Source organism: Aquila chrysaetos, chromosome 2 (genome assembly GCF_900496995.4).
Source record: "Aquila chrysaetos chrysaetos chromosome 2, bAquChr1.4, whole genome shotgun sequence".
NCBI lineage: Eukaryota > Metazoa > Chordata > Aves > Accipitriformes > Accipitridae > Aquila > Aquila chrysaetos.
This window is the reverse complement of record NC_044005.1, coordinates 42913041-42932541: the sequence shown is the minus strand read 5'-3', so window position 1 is coordinate 42932541 and position 19501 is coordinate 42913041. Positions and strand designations below refer to the sequence as shown.

Below are 19501 nucleotides of genomic sequence, written 5' to 3'. Positions count from 1 at the left end.
ATGATGGACTCCTCGCTTACTAATTACTCTGTGGGTCCTCCAGCTTGGGGCACGCCGAGCCAGGTCATTCCCAAATGCAGTTAAGCTGGGGGAACAGAACATATTCTGGTCATGTTTGACAACAGGACCAAAATTAGGAGCCGGGTATTTCAGAGGCAGGGTTGCTGGCTCCCATCGAGCCCAGCTTTGCAGGCGGGCGCTCCGATGAGCCACCAGCCACAGCTTGGAAAGTATCTAAACAGCTTTTATTTCCCCCAGTTTCTTTTCACTGGCTTAAAATAGAACTGAAAGAAACGTTTGACCTCAGGAAATAGACGGCGCTTGTTGATTTAAGCTTTGTTGAGTTCAGTAGGGATTTTATGGGGCTGGATTAGGTTCCAGAAGAGTCTTTATAGGAGGTGGCTCTTGCCAGCCTGTGGTGCGAGGATGAAGGAATTCCTGAAGAGGAAAGAGGGTTTGCATGCATAAACGGTCTAATGGGGAATATAAGATATTGCACGACATGCCGATAAACACAGTGCCAGTAAAGATGACAAAAAGGGGGAGCTGAGAGAAACGGTGGGGCATTGGAGAGAAGCACACTCTGTACCCTGCAACATGGCAATTAGTGCAGCAAATCCAGAAGGTCGCTGCTTTCTTAGTTAATATATAAGACAATGATGCTGGCTGCTACCCTGTCATTACCCGAGCTGCGTGGGAGACTGCTGCTGCCTCTCTACTTCTGCTTCGCCAGTGAATGCCTCTTCAACAGCCACTTTTGCTTGTGCGACGCAGGTGTTAGCTTGAGCAGAGAGCCTTTTGGTCACTTGCCGCTGCCTCTCCTTATTTCTTCTTATTAAATTACCTTAAAAGAAGCTAAAAAACCCCAAGGTTCACAGTGCTAGACAACGTAAAGCAGCATGCCTCCACTAACATCAGGTAAGGTTCGGACCTAATTAATACATTTGCCAGTATTATTTGTCTACATTATCCCTCCTCTTGCACAAGGATAGACAAAGAGAAACAGGAGGAGAAATATTTTGCAGGCTTGTGGCTGGGTGTACGAGGAGGGATCGAGCTTTAACAGCCTTTTGGTGCCATGAACCTTGTACCTGAGCTGCAGGGTGTAAGGGCAAAGGAAGATGCAGACTTGAGGGTTGTGCAGCAGATCCAAACCATGCCCTGGAACAAAACAGGCACTTAGCTGTTGCCAGAACCCCCGGTACTAAAAAAACCTGTGTCAAATCCCGACTTCGAGGCTTGGTATTTACTCAGCAGAGAGCTGGGGCTGTTTAAGACCCATCTCCCCAGTATTTGTTTGCTCCCTCTCTGGTGGAATTGGGGATCCTGGTAGCCGGGAGCAGTGGTGCCGGCGCTGCTGAAGGTAGGGAAGACAGCAGATGATGCACGGGAAAGGATGAAGCACCGGCACATGTTTCTACCAGGTCTGCTGTGGGGGTGGAAATCTCCGGCAGAGCAAACAGCCGGTGACTTCTCACACTCCCTCCCCTCCGTCTGATTCACTCCAGCTTGTCTGCCAATACTCCCAATTACGCCAATGCATTTTCATTGAAGCTGATACGTTGGGCTGTACCTGAGGCAACGATTGGGCTCACTACGTGAAATATTTCCCATATTTTCCACCTATTGATGAAGTCTCTCTGGGTCATCACTGAAATTGCTCAGGGCTGCTGTCCTGCCAGTGGGCCAACCTTTTCTGCAGGCATCATCAGGCAAGGATCCAAGTGAGAGGAGCTGAACCTATTTATAGCAGAAAATAACATGACTTGATATTTCTCCTTTTTCTGTCTTAATATACTGCAGGAAATATTGCCAGTCTGCTGAGCTCTGTCAAGCTGTAGGTAGGGGCCTGCAGTGCTGTAACTGAAGACAACAATTGGCCCACAGGGGCTTTTTTGGGGGATTTATGCTCTCACATTTGACCATCGTTGTCTCAGTGGAGCAGACCTTATCCCAGAGGTCTCCTGCACCACAGGCCTGAATGGCCCGTTGCTGATACTGGTATAAATCAGCGAGAAAGGCACCAAGATCATCGGAGGTTGGTTCCCTGGCATGAAAATAACACAACTGAGAGAAGGATGTAGTCTGTAATCTGGAAATGCACCTGGCCTGCCTTTATACCATGCCCTGACCTCTCCTGGGTGAAGATGATTTGCTGGGATGACGTCGGTTTTCCTCCTCGTGCCCGTTCAGCTGCTGAAGTGTTATTTAGCACCGCTGAGCCCTGATGCTGAGCCCACAGCAGGGGCAACGCGCAGCAGTTCACGGAAGTCCATGGGATGATGCCGTCACAAGGCTGGCAAGAGTTCAACATCGTGCTTTACAGCTTGCCTGTTTCTAGACTAATTTCTATTGGCATTCAGAAATCTGTGAATGTAGAAAATCTGCACTTGCCTTCGTTCCAGGAAGGCTCTAAACTTTCATGAGAAAAAATTAATGGATTTATTTTTCTCAGTAAACATCTTACAAATGGCCTGGGCAACAGACTATCACTGACAGTGAGCTTGGCAAATAAAGAAAAATATGTTCTTAGCACAACATTAGTGCGAATGGGGGTAAAATCCTCAAGAAGACAAGGCTTTCTGTGGTCTTCCCATGCATTAGCAGGGTGGCGTGTATCTCTGTCTGCCCCGCAACTCTCTTTTCCTGGACCTGCTATTGCAGGTGGAAGCAAGGCGCTGCCTTGTTTTCACCAGTTATGGCAGAAGGGCACAACATACCTTTCCCTCGGTGCAGATGAACCCACAGACAATGGCGACTGTCCCGTTTTCTTCCCACTTGAGCTTTTGCTTGCAGGGAGGATGCTGGAAACAGGAGCTGAGCTGGCTCTGCAGGCATTGGTGGTGGGATCCCTCCTGAGGTGCACAGAAAAGCCCTGGGGCAGCCTGAAGTGGGCAAGGTTTTACCCTGAGGATGTTGGGGATCAAATTCCCTTTTGGCCCCCCAGGGCTGGCTGCAGAGGGCTGGCCAGGGAGCCGGCATCGGCTTCTTCAGCAGGGAGCTGGGAAAGTTCAGGGAAGGCAGTGGTGGGATGATGTGCCCGTCGGGGACATTTTGTCCTCTGCAGCGCAACATTTGTGTCTCTCAGAAACGCCGGCCTCCTCTCCTACAGCAGGAATCAGAGCCGCTGTAGGCACTCGGCTGACAGCAGACTTTGCCCTGGTTTTTAAAATCCCATTGTTTACATTTCTCAGAAATGCACCCATAAAGGCGGTTGAACATGAGCCCTCCAGAAAGCTGAAGACATTCATTTAACGACCTGCAGGCCTATAGGGGAAACCCTTCACCAGTCGCCAGAAGGTCCTGTTTCCCCCACAGCTCTCCTTCCAGGTGCCCTCCTGCCTGCCCGGCCACGAAATCCTATTTTGCATCCTGCGAACCCAATTTCAACACCTCCCCTCAGCCACATTCTCCTTCAAGTCCCTGCCCCAACTTGGGTAGAGAGCTGCCATCCTGCCTGGCTTGGGGCAGCCCCAGCACCACCAGCAGCCCCTGAGCCCCGGTAGCGTTTCCACCCATGAGGATGCCGTGGGTGCCCGGTTGGGTCCTTCACCTTGCTGACCAATTCAAGACCTTTGCCACCACGTCACTGGACTGTCCTGGGGGTCTGAGGCGGCAGGCACGCTCCGCTGGCTGGCCTCCGCACGCTACTCTGCTTAGCGGTCTCGCTGGTGAACAGTGAAGAGTAATCCCGCTTACGTTTCTGAATATGAATTTTAATGTGATTCAGCTGTCAAAAGGGAGTAGCAGATTGCTGAGCGAGAGAAACTTCTGGTCTCTGGCTCCACGCAGTCTGAGAGTTGGGAGATTTTCTTGGCCAGACTTTTACTTCTGCTCAGTTACACCTATTGACTCCTGCAAAACTACAGGAAGCATCTGAAATGAGAATTTGGCCCCAAACTATCAATATTTGCTTTGCATTGACATTCGGCATGCAAAACCTGATGAGATTTCTGGATGTACAGTTGGTGAGTTCCCATGTGAAGCCAACAGTGAAACAGGCTTGGGAGAGATGCAGAAACACCTTCGACAAGTGCCAGCTCTCAGTCCATGCAGAATTTGTTGCGTGTTTGCTCCCTAGGATACTTATGCAGTTTTGTGATGTGGTTATGTATGTTGTTTATCAGCAGCATCTATGTAGAAAGCGCTTTGCATATTTGACGGTTGCCTTGTCTGTGCCATTTTGTAATTTCTCTGGATGCATTTCAGTGAAATACATAACGTGTGAACACTGGCTTTAAGTGGACACCTTAGCATGTCCTTGCTTTGGATAAGGATCCTGCTTTCATAGTGAACGTCCTGACGATCCCTACTCACCCCGCACTGGGGAGTTTTGCCTGAAGCCCCACTGGGACATGGGCTGCGGGAATGCACTTACCACTCACGGGCTGCCGGTTCCCAGGTCTGGAGAGGAGCTGGACTGGAGCAACCATCCCTGCCCCAGACGGGTACAGCACAAGCGGCAGGTTGCTAGCACCAACTGTGTCGGTCCTTGAATACGCCCCGGCTGCACTACCCACGGATGCAGCCATAGCTTTTGAGCAAGTTTCCTTACCTCGGGTGAGACGGTGAGGACTGGTGCTCCGCTGCCGGGTGTCTGAGCTGGTCTCTGGGTTACGTGCCTGCCTCGGGAGATTTATTTTTCCTTTGCACCAGCCTCCGAGGTAGGACACGGGTGGTAGCCAAGCAGGCAGGTGCTTAGGGCAGCGAGTTGCTTCGGGTGGCAAAATTGCCCATCCCACTGCTTAGCTCTGCCAGGGCAGTGCTGCTGAGGCTGGCAGACAGGGGAGGGGAGAGGGTGCCCCCACGCACAAGTGGGACGGCTGATGCCTCAGGCTCCCCCCCGCCTGCTGTTGGCCACTCACGCACCCTTGAGGAGGGCAAAAAATTTTGCAAATATGCAGCAAACCGTGGTTTGATCTAGATAGCCCGCAATGGCCTGAAGGTAGTTTCCAAGCCATCCGGCAAACTTGGTGCCCCCACCGCTTCCCCTCCGAGCGGTGCCCCAGCCCCTGGTGCCTGCTCCTTCCCTTTCCCCTTCCTCTCTCTTTCCCTTTTCCTTCCTCCCTGTTACACCTGGGGAAGGCCTCCTGCTTTGAGGAAGGGCCAAAGCCTTGGCCCCAGGGTGCTGGTGGGTGCTGGTGGGTGGCAGCGTGGGCAGAGCTCTGGCTCTTGCAGGAGGGATGAGCTGTGCCTGCTTCACGTCTCCTCGCACCGGTGTAAGGCAGGCTGGAGAGGCTGCAGGGCAAGGATATAGTCTGTCTTTTAGTGCCATTTAGATCTTTAATATCGTTTGGGGCTCTCAAAGCTGCACTCTCAAAGCTGCTTTAAATGAGGCTATTGCAGCATGAGAGCTACTGGCTTCACGTATCTGAGAAATCATCAGCACTTCCAACTTAAAAGGAAACAATTCTAGGAGCCAGCCAGCGGCTTTGGCGCTTACAGGAAGGTCAGCCAGCAGCGCTGAAATCAGGTGCCTCAAAACCGCAGCTGCTTTTGCGCTGGTGCTTACAGATGCACTTAAGGGGTTTTGCAGCTGGTGCTTTCTGCCGGGTCTCCAGGGCAGCTCCCTGCTCGTTTGGATCAAAAGCAATCAGCGTTCAGGTCCCCACGGTGTCCCCTCGTGAGGGGACATGTGTGTACGGAGCACGGACAAACCCCCGGGGCTGCGCTGGGGGGGGGTTGGCTCTCACAAAAGAGGGGCTGGGGAGCCAGCCTCGACCTCCTCCCCATGTCCTCCCTGGCGTATTTCAGGAAAGGTTTATCCCCCCTCCCTCCCCACCCCCATTTATTAAAAGGTCTCAGATTTATGCCATGGCGATAATGATCCGCGCCTGCATCCTCCTTCCTTGCAGCTTTGGTGGGAGGAAGGTTTAATCCCTCGCTCTGGGGGTCGCCCGTTACAGTAGGGAAGGGGCAGCACCAGGCCAGGCGCCCGGGGACGGTGGTTTTTAGCCATCGGGGCAGGGAAGGATTTGTTAGGTTGCGGTCCCTTCAAAAGGGGAGAAGGAAGGAAGAAGACCGGGCTCGGCAAGGCTTATCGCAACAGAAGACCCAAACCTCCGGTGAATAAAGCAGCTGGGAGAAACAGTAAGGCTGGCAGAGCAGCGCTGGGCGGGTTGTTTGCTGTTCCCTCAGGGAGCGATGATCTTGAGCCAGATCCCAGAGGTAGCTTGTGCCCATTAGGAACTGGCCCACAGCAAGAAAGCCAAGTCCAAGCGTCTCACCACAGATGCATTCCCAGGAGCTTTCTGCCTTAAATAAACACCGTGCCAGGAGCAAACTGCAGAGAGACAGGCGGCAGCCAGCAGCTCGCCTCCTTTGGGTGCTGCGGCACGTCACGTCTCTGTAGAAAGAGGGAGGGCGAGGGGCCGAAGTGCAGTCCTGTTTCTGCCCTGCCTGCTTTGGGCTGGGGAGGGCAACAGTTTGCACAAGCCAGTGAGGGAAAATTCAGAGGTTGCGACTGTCCCTGGTCCCTGCGGAGGAAAGCTGGCATGGGAAGACGCTGTGGGGAAGAGGACTTGGCCGTCTTGCAGTCTTCTGTAAGAGAAAGCGGGATCCCAGACTCAGCGGCGCAGGCTCTCGCATGTGTCCAGGGACAGCGAGGTGTTGTCTTCACCACCACCCGACCGCCGGTCAGGAAGACCTAAGAAGGAAGGCTACTAGGGGAAGCAGCCTGGAGACTTCAAGTGAGCTCTAGCTGGGCTTTATCACATCCGTGAAACAAAACCAACAATAAAGCGAGGGGCGGGCCTTCTACTTTGCCTGCCGTTTTTTTCCTTGCAGAATTATTTAAGAAAATCTGGACAGGCCTTCCTCCTAACCTTACCTCTGCAGTCCCAGCGGCTGGTCCCTGGCCTCAGGCTTTGGAAAGACGAGCCTTTCTTGCTGTACAATTATGCTGCTACCTTTGCAGCTCTGCTGACAGGTGTAAAGGGAATGTTCGGGCTTAAATCCTTGACGATAATGCACAACAGCAGTGGCACCAGGTGTAACCAAGACAACTGATCTTTTGTAAAACTTTGCCCAATAAAAACAACATGAAGGAACTCTTAGAAAGCAACCACCATCAATGAACACCTTGCATGTATTCTGATAAGAAAGTCCTTATCTGGGATGCAAAATCGACACTAGAAAGCTAGTAAATGCCAGCTTCACCATTATCTCAGCAATCTTTATCTGGCTCCCATGTGCGTAATGCTGATTTCATGAAAAATTCACACATTAGTTTCTTCGTAGGATCCCGACTCATTCAGCGCCCAGGAAGTTGCATCCTTAGTTCTGACATTTTGCAGACTTTGAATGATTGATTAAAGCGCTTAAATAACATACTTCAAACAGAAGGGTGGTGGTTGTTGTTGTTAAATGTAATTATTGTTGTTTAAATGTAATTATTTTTACATTATGACTAATTAGAAATGGATATTATTAATGGAAGAACAAAATCTGTTTATCAGGGTTTGAATTCTGCAGTCATTGGGAATAAACAGACCAGGTAATGAATTTGGCAATAAAATGCCAGCCTTAGGCATAGACCAGATTTAGCGCCGCCCCTTCTCTTTGTATCACACTTCCTTCCTCCCACGAGCTCAGCCCACTCAAAACCTGTATAATTTCTTCCTAGAAAAGGATGTGCCTGTTTCTGCTCAGTTTTCTAAAGCATATGCCTTTATTTCCTAAATACGTTCCTCAGTGGGAACTCTCTTAATGGATTTACAGGCCCATTTTATCACCCTTACTGGGATGGGTGGGAAAGGAAGAGCTGATAAAGTTGGGGTTTGATTTAGGGTGAAGGGGAGGAGGCTGGCGGTGAACGATCTGCGAACAGGAGAGCAGAGAGAAGCGGGAGAGTGAGTGGGAGCCTCTGGGTGAACTGGTGATGTGGAAGAGCATGTGGTCCCTGGGCAAACACACCCCTGGAAGAACAGGTACTGCTCTTCCCCCAGTTTCCCCCTTTAAAGGTTTTATTCAGAAAGGAAAGGAGTGGGAGAGGAGGAGTATTCTTTTTCTCGCTTACTTAAGCTCCCTCAACTCTAGCTTCCCAATACTCAGCTTTCAAAAAAACCCTGAATAGCCAACAAACAGACGATTGTTCGTAGGTGGAAAAAAGCAGCAAAGAATTTTCCTGCAAAACCTCACCCCGTAATTTGGGCACCTCTGCTTCAAATTACATGCACATTTTCAAACTTAAAGATTTCCAAATCTGACTTGCATAGGAACTCCTTCAGCAGAGCAGTCGTGAGATCTGCCTCTCTCCGATAAAGGATGGGTTTTGCACTTAGAGACCAAAACGACACTTTTTTTTTTTAGCCGTATCGCACTGTTGGCTCATTTCTGTGATATTCACAAACACCATCAGGTTTCCTTCAAAACTGCTCTACTCAAAATGTCTTTTTCCCCTGAGAAATAAATATCAATGACCTACTTCCCCTGCAAGTGTTATCTTTCATTTCTCCAGAGCCCCACCATCTCTGGTTGCCTTTGCATTACTTTATTCTTTCCTGGGTTTGCGACTTCATTACATTTAATGTCAAATGGTAAATTTCATTTGCGTGACGTTTCCTCTGCTTGGCCTGTTAACTAAAACACATCTTGCAGATGGGAACTGGGCACCGCACCCCTTACGGCAGCAGGAATTTCAAAGAAGCGGTCGAAGCTTGGGCCATCCCTCCATCTGCTCACAAACTCCAAAAAGGCAGGACCTAAACCCGCTGGTGCTTACTCCGCCAGCTGACACCCAAACGCTTCCAAACTTTGGCTGCAAGATTGCACAAGCCCACCAAAGGTTTAGCTTACGCGCTGGTTCATATGTTTGTAACCTTTGTGTATGGATTCCTCAAAAATATTTATCTAATAGGTGAGAGAAGATGTTTTTGAGCCACTCAGCGATCTGAGAACCAACCACTCAATTTGGTATCAATTCAAAAGGAAGTTCAGTTTTGTGAAAGTATGAATCTGCGCCTAATTAGACACCTCCCTTTTTACATCCCTCACGGACTCCTCAGACGCGTTGTCATGTTACCACGCCTGGGGAATGCCGATGGCTGCCGCGACTAAGCACCTTTCGAGGCCAAGACTTCAGTCGCAGAAATTTTAGCCCAGGGCTACATTACGGTGCTGTTTACCGTCATCTTTTGTTTATGTTTTTCATTAGTTTCCATTACATGTGACCTGCCTATACCCAAGGCAACCTGAAATTCTCCTTTGAGACTGTGCAGGACGCCTCTTTCTTCACTGACACAGTAACCACGCTCCGTGGGTTACAATTGCCACGCAGCTCATCCAGCCTCACCTATCTGTATGTGCCCACGCTGCCTATAGCTCAGGGGCTTTCGTTTAGGTGGGGTTTTTTTTTGCTTCAGCATTTGTTCCCGTTATTTTACTCAGGACCGAATACGGACTTTCTGGATGGTCGCCTCCAGAATCGCTTTCTGTCCAAGCGGCGCAGGGGTGTTTCTATTCCGAGACGTTATCGAATACGTCCCCGCACCGAAGGGCCGCACAGCCTTTATTTGTTAAAACTCCGTCAGCTCATCGATAACCACGGGAAGCTTCCTGTTGCGTCGCTAATTGGGACGATCGCGGACGCTCAACCAACACGCGTGGCCCTGTGGAACGGAAACGTTTACGAACCACGTCCAACCCTGCTGCAAGCGCGGCTGGGCGTCCTGCTGCCGCTCCAGTTCCCGCCGGACCGTCGCTCCCCGCCGCGGGTGAACCCCCATTTTTCCCGCGATTCACCAGCGCCGCTGGGCAGAAGGCAGGAGGCGAGTCGAGGCCGCGGCGGTACCGGCCTCACCCGCCGCTCTGCCCCAGGGAGCCCCGGGAAGGCGCCCGGTGCCGCCCGCGGGAGGCGCCGGAGGGAACCTCGCCCCCCCCCCCCCGCCCTTTCCCTCAGCAGCGGGGCCGTCCCGGTGGCCGGTCGCCCCTCGCCGCCGTCCCGGGACGGGGCGGGACGGGGCGGCGGGGTGAGGGGAGGGCGAACGCTGGCCCGCGCGGCCCACGCGCGAGCGGCGTGTTTCCCTCGCGCAAGGGCGGGGGAGGGGCGGGAAGGGCGTGGCCCGGCGGAGGGGAGCGGAGCGGAACTGCGTCGGCGGGCGGCCCCGGCCAATCGGCAGCGCGCCGCTGGCGGGCGTCGCGAAGGCAGCTTTACCGCGGCCGCCGCCGGCTGCGCTCCCCGCCCCCCCCCCTTCCCCTCCCCGCGAGCGCCGCCCGCCTCCCGTAGACGGCCGCTCCGGTACTCCGCCTTTAGCGGGGGCGGCCCCCCCCGCCTGCCGGCGCGGGGTGGGGTGGGGGGGTGGGGGAAGAGGGAGGGGGCAGGAAAAACGGGAGCGGCCCACGTGACGGGCTGCTGCAGCCAATGAAGACGGCAGGAGGTTGCGCGTGGCAGGCGAAGGCCGCAGGAGCCGCGAGCGGGGCGCGTGGGCCGGGGCGTTGACTCGGCGCCCCGGGGCGCGCGGAGCCGGCGGCGGGAGGCAGGTAGGAACCGGCCGCCCCCCCGGGGGCGCTGCCTGCCGTCCCCCTCTTCCCCCCCACCCCACCCCCCTCCCCGGTTTTGGAAGTTTTATTCGAGGAGGTGGCGTGAGGTGTGCGCGTCACGTGAACGCGGCGGCCCAATCACACGTGCGCGCTCCCTCCCCTTCGGCCGGCAGGGCCGCGTTTGAGGCGAGGGGTTCCGCGGGCCCCCCTGGGCGGCCGCGGCGGGGAGAGCCGGCCGCGCTGCCCTCTCTCCTCGTCCGCCCCCGCGCCTGCTTCGTCCGGGGCGGCGGGCGGACGGACGGATGGATGGATGGGCGGGCGGGGGGGGGGGGCTGGGCGATCACCTGACGGAGATGGGGGGGGGGGGGGGGTTAAAGGGACCGAGCAGCCCCGCGGCTCCGCATCCGGGCTCTCCGGCCGGGAAGGGTCGGGTGAGGCCCGGCCCCGAGCAGCTGCCGCCTCCCAGAGCCATCGCGCTCCCGGGGACCGTCCCCCGGCGGGGGCGTGGCCTGCGCCACCCGTGAGATGGGGCTGGGCTCCCCGCGCCTCGCCTCGCCCCCGCCCCGGCGGGAGAACCGCTCCCGGGGACCTGCCCTGGTGCCGGGGGACGTGCCCGCCCCTCTGTCCGCTCGGCGCCACAGAAGGGTGGCTTGGGGGGGGTTTGCGGGGGGGGGGGTACGGTGGCGGCTGCGCGGGGCCCCTCAGCCGGGCGCGCCGGAGGCGGAGCGTAACGGCTCGGCGGAGCGGCCCGAGGGCGGCCGCCGGCCCGCGGCGGCGCGCGTGCGCCTCGGCACGTCGCGTGAGGCGGCCGTTGGTGCCGGGCGGGGGCACTGCCCCCCCCCCCCCCCGCCCCTCACCCCCCCGCCGCCGTGCCGTGCCGTGCCGTGCCAGAGCTCGCTCGTTTACCGGCGGCTCCGCTGCCTGTCGCGGCGCGCCCGCCGTTATTCTGGTATCTTCCAGCTTTCCCCCGGCGGTAGGCCGAGCGCCGCCGAGCCGAGGACGCGCCAGCGTGGCGCGGGAGGCGGCTTCGTGTGGCGGGATTGCGCGCTCAGCCGGCCGGGGTTGTCGTTGCCGGCCCTGCCGAGGGGAGCCGAATAAACAAACAAGGGTGCTTTCCTGGAAGGAAGGGCGATGCGGCGCCGGTGTTGGGTTCGGTGGTTGTTGGTGGCCTTAGGTACCACGGGAGTTGATAAGCGGGTTGAAAAAGGGTAAGGCGAGCTCGGTCTGTAGTTGGTAGGCATGAGGGTTAGCAGTTATTTCATCGGCCCGGTTAGATGGGTGGTTTCCAGTAATGTGGTTTGAGTTTCTTGCCTAGCTTCTTAAGATGTCAAAGCTTACGCGGGCACACTGCCTTATTTCTAACACGTAGTGTCCGAACTCGTGGGTCATCTTTAATCGCACTCGATGGAGTGGGCTAGAGCCCTGAAGATTTCAAGTTGCTACAGACTTGGAAAACCGAAGGTTGTGTAAAGAAGAGGGCAGGCTGATGAATTGGTCTTGCCACTTTAAGGTGTTTTGCCCGGTGCAGCCGCTCGCTCTGCGGCTGCAGCACCCTTTCAGTGCCCTCAGGCACGGTTCCCTGTGAGTCTGTATTGAGAACTGGAATGGGGAATTGATTCTGCTTGAAAAATGTTGCTGTGGGTGAGCGTTTTTGTGCATGTGCGTGCATGTGTTTATGCGGGGGGGAAAAAAACCATAGTTCTTAGGTCTGGCAGAGATGGGCAGCATTCATTCACTTATGTATTCCATCTGGCAGCAGCTGACTGTTAACCTCACCTACGGTTTTGCTCAGTGTTGGTGCAGATGCCGTTGTGCCTGCCATGGGAGGGAAACGTGCAACTGGAGAAAACCAACGTTAGTCCCACTTTTGAATAAACTTGTTTGGTCACCTACCAGGAAAAAAAAAAAAAAAGAAATTATTTCTCTTTGAGCTTATGCCACTTCTTCATTTACACTCAAATCAACTAGATCATTTCTAAAGTATGTGGTTGTGTATGTTGGCTTTTTAAAACCCAATTTCCTAAGGAATGGGAAGTCCAAGACATTCTTTTTACAAACACAATGAGACGGATCTCTGCCTAGAGGAGTGAGAAAGAGCTCTCATCTAAGAAAAGGCTGTTGTCCCTTTGCTGTTTCATAGGCAGCAGAGGATCTACAAAAAAATTCAGCCATGGTATGCGCATAGGAAACAGTGCCATTAGCTGTGACACCAGCAAGGCTTACTTGATGTCTTGTTCTTCCATAATTAAGGGTGCGGTGTGGCATGTGTTTTGTTGGTTTGTTTTTTTGGTTTGGTTTTTCTCTTTTTGGTGTGTGTGCTGTTGGTTTTTTTTTAATACTGGGTGACTTTAGAACAAAGAATCGGATGATGGTGGTGGAGCTGCTCTTCTCTCTCCACAGAAAGATGGAATGTGCTTTTCACTGTTGGATTCTGGCTGGTTTTAGTACCTATGATAAATCCTTGATATGTCTTTTTCTGAACTGGATAAGGAAGAATGCGGTGAGAATGATATGGGTGAGAAGAACGATGAAGGCCTTTCATGAGAAGAAAGCAACCAGAAGAAAGCCTGCCCTTTTTTTTTAAATCAAGCGCAAAACAGAAAGGCAGTAAGGGATGTGAACAGCGTAAAAGGCAGAAAATGTATGTGGGTGCCAGATAAAACATATCTACAATAAAAACATTTGCATTCATTTCTACAGTCGCTATTGTCAGGAAAAGCCAATTTGGAGAATGACAAGATGGTGACCTAATTACTGTTAAACAAATACTTGTGATGATGGAATTGTGCTGGTTTGCTAACTCTTGCAGTACAGTGCTTTCTGCTAATATGGTGTGGTCTGCCTGACCACAGGGTAAGTCAGTAAGTCAATAATGAAGATGGATATAAACCTGGAATCCATCACCAACAGTCTGGTACTTTAATGGGTGTTACTCTCCTTTTCACCATAACTTAAGAGGGGAATAGAGGTTCCCTGGCAGCTCTAACTTGATGAGCCATTGGTGACTCTGTAGCAATGAGTATTGCTATAAGACAACAGCTGAATAAGTAGGATAGTCCTGAGCTCAGGTGAGGGCTTTTTGACTTGCCTGACTTGTTTTGCTAAATTTTCCTACTTTTTGCTCTCTCTCTTTTTTTTTTTTTTTTTTCCCTATGATGTGGACAAGATCCCCAGCCGAAGATTCATGTATGTGATAAATGTTCCTCATGATGGCCGTAAACAGACTGAAATTCATCAAAATGGTGTTATTCCTGCTGATTACGGCTTGTTTCTGCCAGTGTTGTGTGGCAAAAAGCACGAAAAGTTGCTCTATTCTTTCATTTTGTAATCTTCAGTAGTTGAAATGATAGTATATTGAAAAAATGCAGCAATTGTTGAATGTATGAGTAGTGGGCATATCAACGACTTTCTGATAAAATATGGAAAGTAAAATACGTTATTTTAAATGCTGAAATACTTGTTGAATTGTTGAAACATATTGTATACAGATGAAAAAAAGCAATTATTTGTAGTGAACGCTGGCTTTTCTCCCTGCCCTCTCACCAGTAGTTCATACTTTATATAAATGGACTGTGTGTTTCCATTTTGCAATCTTCAGTGTTTGGGGAGATTTCTGTACTTCCCAAAAGTTCAGGTAACTCTTGGGAGATGGATAATATTGTACACTGTACATTGCAGGATTAATGCTGCTAAACAAAGGACCAACTTTATGGGGGACTGAAAGTTCGGACTCTTGTGGCAGAGTATTAGCATTGGAGAGGTGAAGGAGGTACTTCCCTCCCCCCCCCCCCCCAAGTGTTTGCCCTGTTCCTCCAATAGAAGCTGCTGCTTTTGCAGGGGTGTAGCTGGCAGTTGATGAAGCACTTCCTGAACTACCACCTATTCATCCTGCAATAGTCAGGGCTCTGAGTGTTAAGTGAATTTGTTGTTGGTATAAAGTAATGCTCCGGGCTGAAATCTGATGTCGCACGAGCTGTGTCATACTTGCTGTGGGGATAGTGTGTTCTATGTGTGGCTGGAGCATGCGTTTTAGCATGTTTGCATCAGCGAGAAAACCTAAATCTGGAAAAGCAGATTTCTTGCTCCCCCCCCCCCCCCCCCCCCAACAGTCCATTTCTTGCAATAAATTTTTTTTTTATCTCACACTTTCTAGCTAGATTCTGCCACTGCTTACACCTTTAGTCGTCTTCCCATTGGATTATATTTCTTCACTATAGCTAAAGGAAGAGCTTAAGCTACTTCTCCATCACAAATAAAATGATGTAAACTTTTTTTTTTTAAAGTAGATTTGGGGTGGGATTCTGTTGCCTAAGGACGGGGTCTGGAGCTGTCATAGATGCTGCAAGTTATTAGAGACATCTGTGTAGAGCAAACATTAAACTCTGGGAGGCCAACACTCTTCTGGAGAAGCAGTCGGAGGCCAGTGGGGCCAGTTATGGTATAGAAAATGGGACTAGATACCTTTCTATAGGCAGCCTAATCCAACCCGGAGTTTTGGAATTAACAGACCTTCTCTCGAGGTGCTACTGTGTTAATCATTCTCCGAAGTGGCAAAACATTGGCTAAAGAAAGTATGATTTTTGTATTTTAACCCTTCTAGTGTGCACATTGGACAACACTACTGACTATAACATCACTAGATTTTCAGGTGTTTGAAATATTTATTTATTTATTTATTTACATGGCCCAAACTTGGGACTTTGTATGATTGTCAGGGCTGCCTGGTTGTAGTTAGTAATAAACTTCTAGACTAGGTTCTGCTGACTGACTGCTGCTGTGGCTGTATTACACTGGCACAGTTGGTTTTGATAGCTGCTGTTTTCAGCTAGTGAGTCTAGTTTCAGCTAGTGCTCGTTTTTAGCTAGTGAATTTGAGAGCTGAAAGCCTCCTTTATGCTCCAGTAATGCTCCAGTAGTAGTGTCTTTCAAAGTATACAGTATGACAGAAATGTCCCGTCATGTATCTACTTGTGTAGTAGAGATCTTTGTATTGGAACTGAAAAGGGGATTGCTAACAAAAAATGTAATTGGCACCTCTTTTATGTTTTCCACAGGTTGGCAACTGTTACATTATGCTTAACTATGTCTGCAACAAATGTTGCTCTTCCACATACAGATCTTTAGCAAGGCCTGGGCCTTGTGACCCTCCAGCTTGTGAGCTGTTACTGAATCTTTACTGAATCTTTTTTTTTTTTTTTTGAGACAGGTTAGAAATAAGAGTGGCTGAAGAGCAGTTTTTTGTTACAGCTCCAGCTAGCAATCTCTGGGCTGCTGGGTGGTGAAAGTTACAGGTTCCATGTTACTTGTAGTGTGTAGGCTTGAACTGCTGCTTTATGCTTGTAGTTGTTACTGAAAGAATGTGATTTACTGGGTGCTGGAATACAGTTTGTAAAGATTGTAGTTCATACTTTCAAGGTGCTGCAAAGCAGGGAGTATGTCTGAAAGAAGCATTTTGGGGACAAGGGTACTCCTTGGTAGTGAACTTCAGGATTTCAAATATGACCATCATATTACTGGTTAGTATAGGGTAACTCCCTCTGGTCACGGAGGGCAGTATTCAGCTGGTGCAAACCAGTTCATTTCTATGCTGCCAGTTGGTGTTTAGCACAAACGAGGTCTTAAAACTGGTCTTTGTACTGCTCTAAATGGGATGTAGTTCTTTATTGCAGTACTCCTGTTTCTTGTTAGCTATAAGCTGCTCAGAACCGGCTTACTTACGCTAGTAGGAATCTGTGGTACTGCTGTGACTTCTACTGGTGAATCTGTTCTCCTGATAAACAAGAGGTTCTGCTTTTGCTGCAGGCAAGGGTTTCTACCTATGCTAGGTAAAATGGTGGCAAAATCCCTTGCAATGTCAACAGCCTCTGGTGTTGCTTCTCGTATCATCACTGGAACATGTGGCTTGTGGGCCATGAACGTGGCACTGTCTGCTATTCAGTTCCACGCAGCTGCTCTTAGTCCCACAAATGGTCCTCTTGCTGAAGAAAAAATACTTAATTTCTGTATTGTCACTGTTCAGAAACATATTGCTTAATAGAAAATAGAGTGTTAATGTATCCTGTGACCCTAAAACTTGATGACCGCTATACCTAATATGTGATTGCTGTAGGTATAAAATGACTGGTCCTGATCAATCTTAGACAATGTGGCTTAGTTTTTTAATTGGTGTAATTATTTCTGAGTGAGTTTAAGGGAAAAATACTGTGCTGGATCTGACACCTTGAGGCTGCTGCAGCTCTGTGCCCCCAGGTATAATCAGTAGCGAGGCTGGAAATGTATTCCAGGTAGACACAAGCACATAGAGCACATGTATACATGACATGCACATGTATACATATGTTGCCACACAGATCAGGCAGACACAGAGATACAGGAACACAGCAGCAACAGCCTTATCCTGCTCCCCTCCCTATCTGAGCAGGATGGAGGTCTGCTAGTGAGAGTGTGTGTATATTTTTTTTTTTTTTTTATATATACACACAGGTATATGTTTGTACAAGGTAGATTCCCTCCCTTCCTGGGCTTAGACACTCAGTCTGCCCAGCAGCTGGTTCCTGGATCCCAGTCTCCTCAGTTGCTGGCTTCTGGACACTTTAGCCCCGATGCCACAGCCCTGCTCCAGGTGCTGGTACATGCTGTCTCTCTCTCAGCTGGCTGGGACTACCCTGGTTCCCCAATGTCCGATGAAACTGGAATGGTTTCTTGATTCTTTTCTTGCCCTTACTTCACAATTGCTATATGAAACGTGAAAGTACGTGGCTATTAGCCATGGCTTTTTCTCGTGCAAAGATATTTTAGAAGCTTCTGAGAGAGAACCATCATGTGAAGCTGTTTTAGAGAATGGCTGAACATGACCCTTAATAAAAAGAATACCATCTCTCTCTGATTTTTTTGGTGTCTCCTTCTAATTCCTCTGAACCTTTTTTCTCTCCAAATCTGCCTGCATTTGGGGTGTTTTCCTTCCACCATGCCAACCTTATTTAGTATATGGGTGTCATGATTTAACCGCAGTCGGCAACTAAGCCCCACACAGCTGCTTACTCACTCGCCCCTGGTGGGATGGGGAGAGAATCAGAAGGGTAAAAGTGAGAAAACTCATGGGCTGAGATAAAGACAGTTTAATAGGTAAAGCAAAAGCCATGCACACAAGCAAAGCAAAACAAGGAATTCATTCACCACTTCCCATCAGCAGGCAGGTGTTCAGCCATCTCCAGGAAAGCAGGGCTCCATCATGCCTAACGGTTACTTGGGAAGACAAATGCCATAACTCCGAACATCCCCCCCTCCCTTCTTCTTACCCCAGCTTTATATGCTGAGCATGACATCATATGGTCTGGAATATCCCTTTGGTCGGTTGGGGTCAGCTGTCCTGGCTGTGTCCCCTCCCAACTCCTTGTGCCCCCCCAGCCTCCTCGCTGGTGGAGTGGTGTGAGAAGCAGAAAGGGCCTTGGCTCTGTGTAAGCGCTGCTCAGCAGTAACTAAAATGTCCCTGTGTTGGCAACGCTGTTTCCTGCACAAATCCAAAACATAGCCCCACACCAGCTACTGTGAAGAAAGTCCCAGCCAAAACCAGCACAATGGGGCTAAAGCTTCCCTTTTGCCTCTGTCCATACCTCCTTTATAAATTGCTAGAAGTATCAAACACACAATGTTACATTCTTTCATGTTTGCAGAATTTTGTATTTAAGCAGTTTCTCTGTACAGCAGATGTGTTCAATTGTCAGTTTTTTCAGCCTGAGTTCATTCTTCTAGTTGAAAGGGAAAAAATACTCCATAGTCTTCTCCTGCAGACCCACCTACTTTACTGTTTTGATGCATGGTTTTCAAGTGTCCTAAAAATGTATTTTCTTTAGTTATGTGCTTCTGAGATGATCTCCCAGAGTATAAACTTCGGTTGCCAGGAAATCTTCAAAGGGGTGCTGGCCTTCTTAACGTTGCTCTTGTTTTGCCCATTTTCTGCATCCTAACAGCAAAGGCACGGCTGTGTTTGTTAGTTAAACGGAGGAGCAGCCCTAGTGAACTTACAGTCTGTAGTAGGCAGCAGCCAGTACAAAATTCTGGTCTACGGGTGACTCTGGACCTTGGTGTCAGCCTGCTAACTCTGATGCCTTGACTTTCTGGCACTGCTGTGTAAATATCACTCCTTGTGGATGCAGTGTTGTAAAATAAATATCCTTAAAGGAAAAAGGGGGTTGGGGGGCCTCACAGAGGTGTTTACCTGCAGCCATGCTGCATTTTGGTGTGAATTCCCTTAGCGTTCAGAATTCTGTTTTAGTGGGCTTGTTCTCAGAAGCACCTGATTGACAAAATGTAATTTCCTTGACGTACATGAAGGACCGCCGCTCGAGGGGTGGTGCGGCACACTGCTCGGTTAGGTGCTGAGGGCGGGAAGACTCCGTTAAGGTTATGCCTAGACTGTGCCAAGCCGGGTTTTGTTGGTTGACTAGTTTGCCTGACATCACAGAGGACGCCAGGCCTCGGGCACTCGGTTAACCTGGGGCACGGTTTGACAAGTGCGCGTTCGCTGTCTGAAAGTGACGGGGCGCTGCTTCGCCTTTGGTGTCGTAGGGTCCAATTCTGACTTGGGCTCCGGCAGATCAGGGAAAACTTGCGCAGCGGGATGGAGACTAACGCCGATCCCGGCTTCAGCGTTACCTCCTCGACGGACCTTCTCCCCGGGGAGGCGGGCGGTGCGGGTACCCACCTTGGTGTCCCGGCGTCAGCTCTCCCCCGGGACTCGGAGGCGTGGTGCGCGCTGCCTTTGCCGAGGAGATCGGTGGCGCCTGTCCGAGAAAGCGGCGGCGGGGCGGGCAGCCTCCGCCCCGGGGGTGGCGGCGCGGTGCCGCCGCGGCCTTGCCCGCAGGGGACGTTCCCTCAGCGACCCCGGTGCGCCCTGGCGCGCAGGACCGCGGAGGGGCCCGGCGAGCCGCAGGGCTCTGCCGGGGCCGGCCCGGGGCGCGCCGCGGCGCGGCGCTCGCCGCCCCTGCCCGGCCCCGTGCGGCTGCCGGGCGCGCATCCCGCCG

The 19501-nt window shown here is 51.3% G+C and overlaps 1 protein-coding gene across 7 annotated transcripts in view; it reads left to right on the top strand.

Annotated features, from left to right (window-relative positions):
* Window positions 1-10160: 10160 nt before the first annotated feature.
* The window catches only part of MGA (MAX dimerization protein MGA), a 65773-nt gene continuing 56432 nt past the window's right edge, over window positions 10161-19501 (top strand). For 3 of the 7 annotated variants that reach the window (XM_030034915.2, XM_030034936.2, XM_030034880.2), the window contains exon 1: window positions 10164-10479. The gene's annotated coding sequence lies outside the window, so the exon portion shown is untranslated. Of the gene's footprint in view, window positions 10480-19501 lie in introns of all 7 variants that reach the window. The other 4 variants (XM_030034908.2, XM_030034899.2, XM_030034926.2 and 1 more) reach the window with 4 other exon arrangements.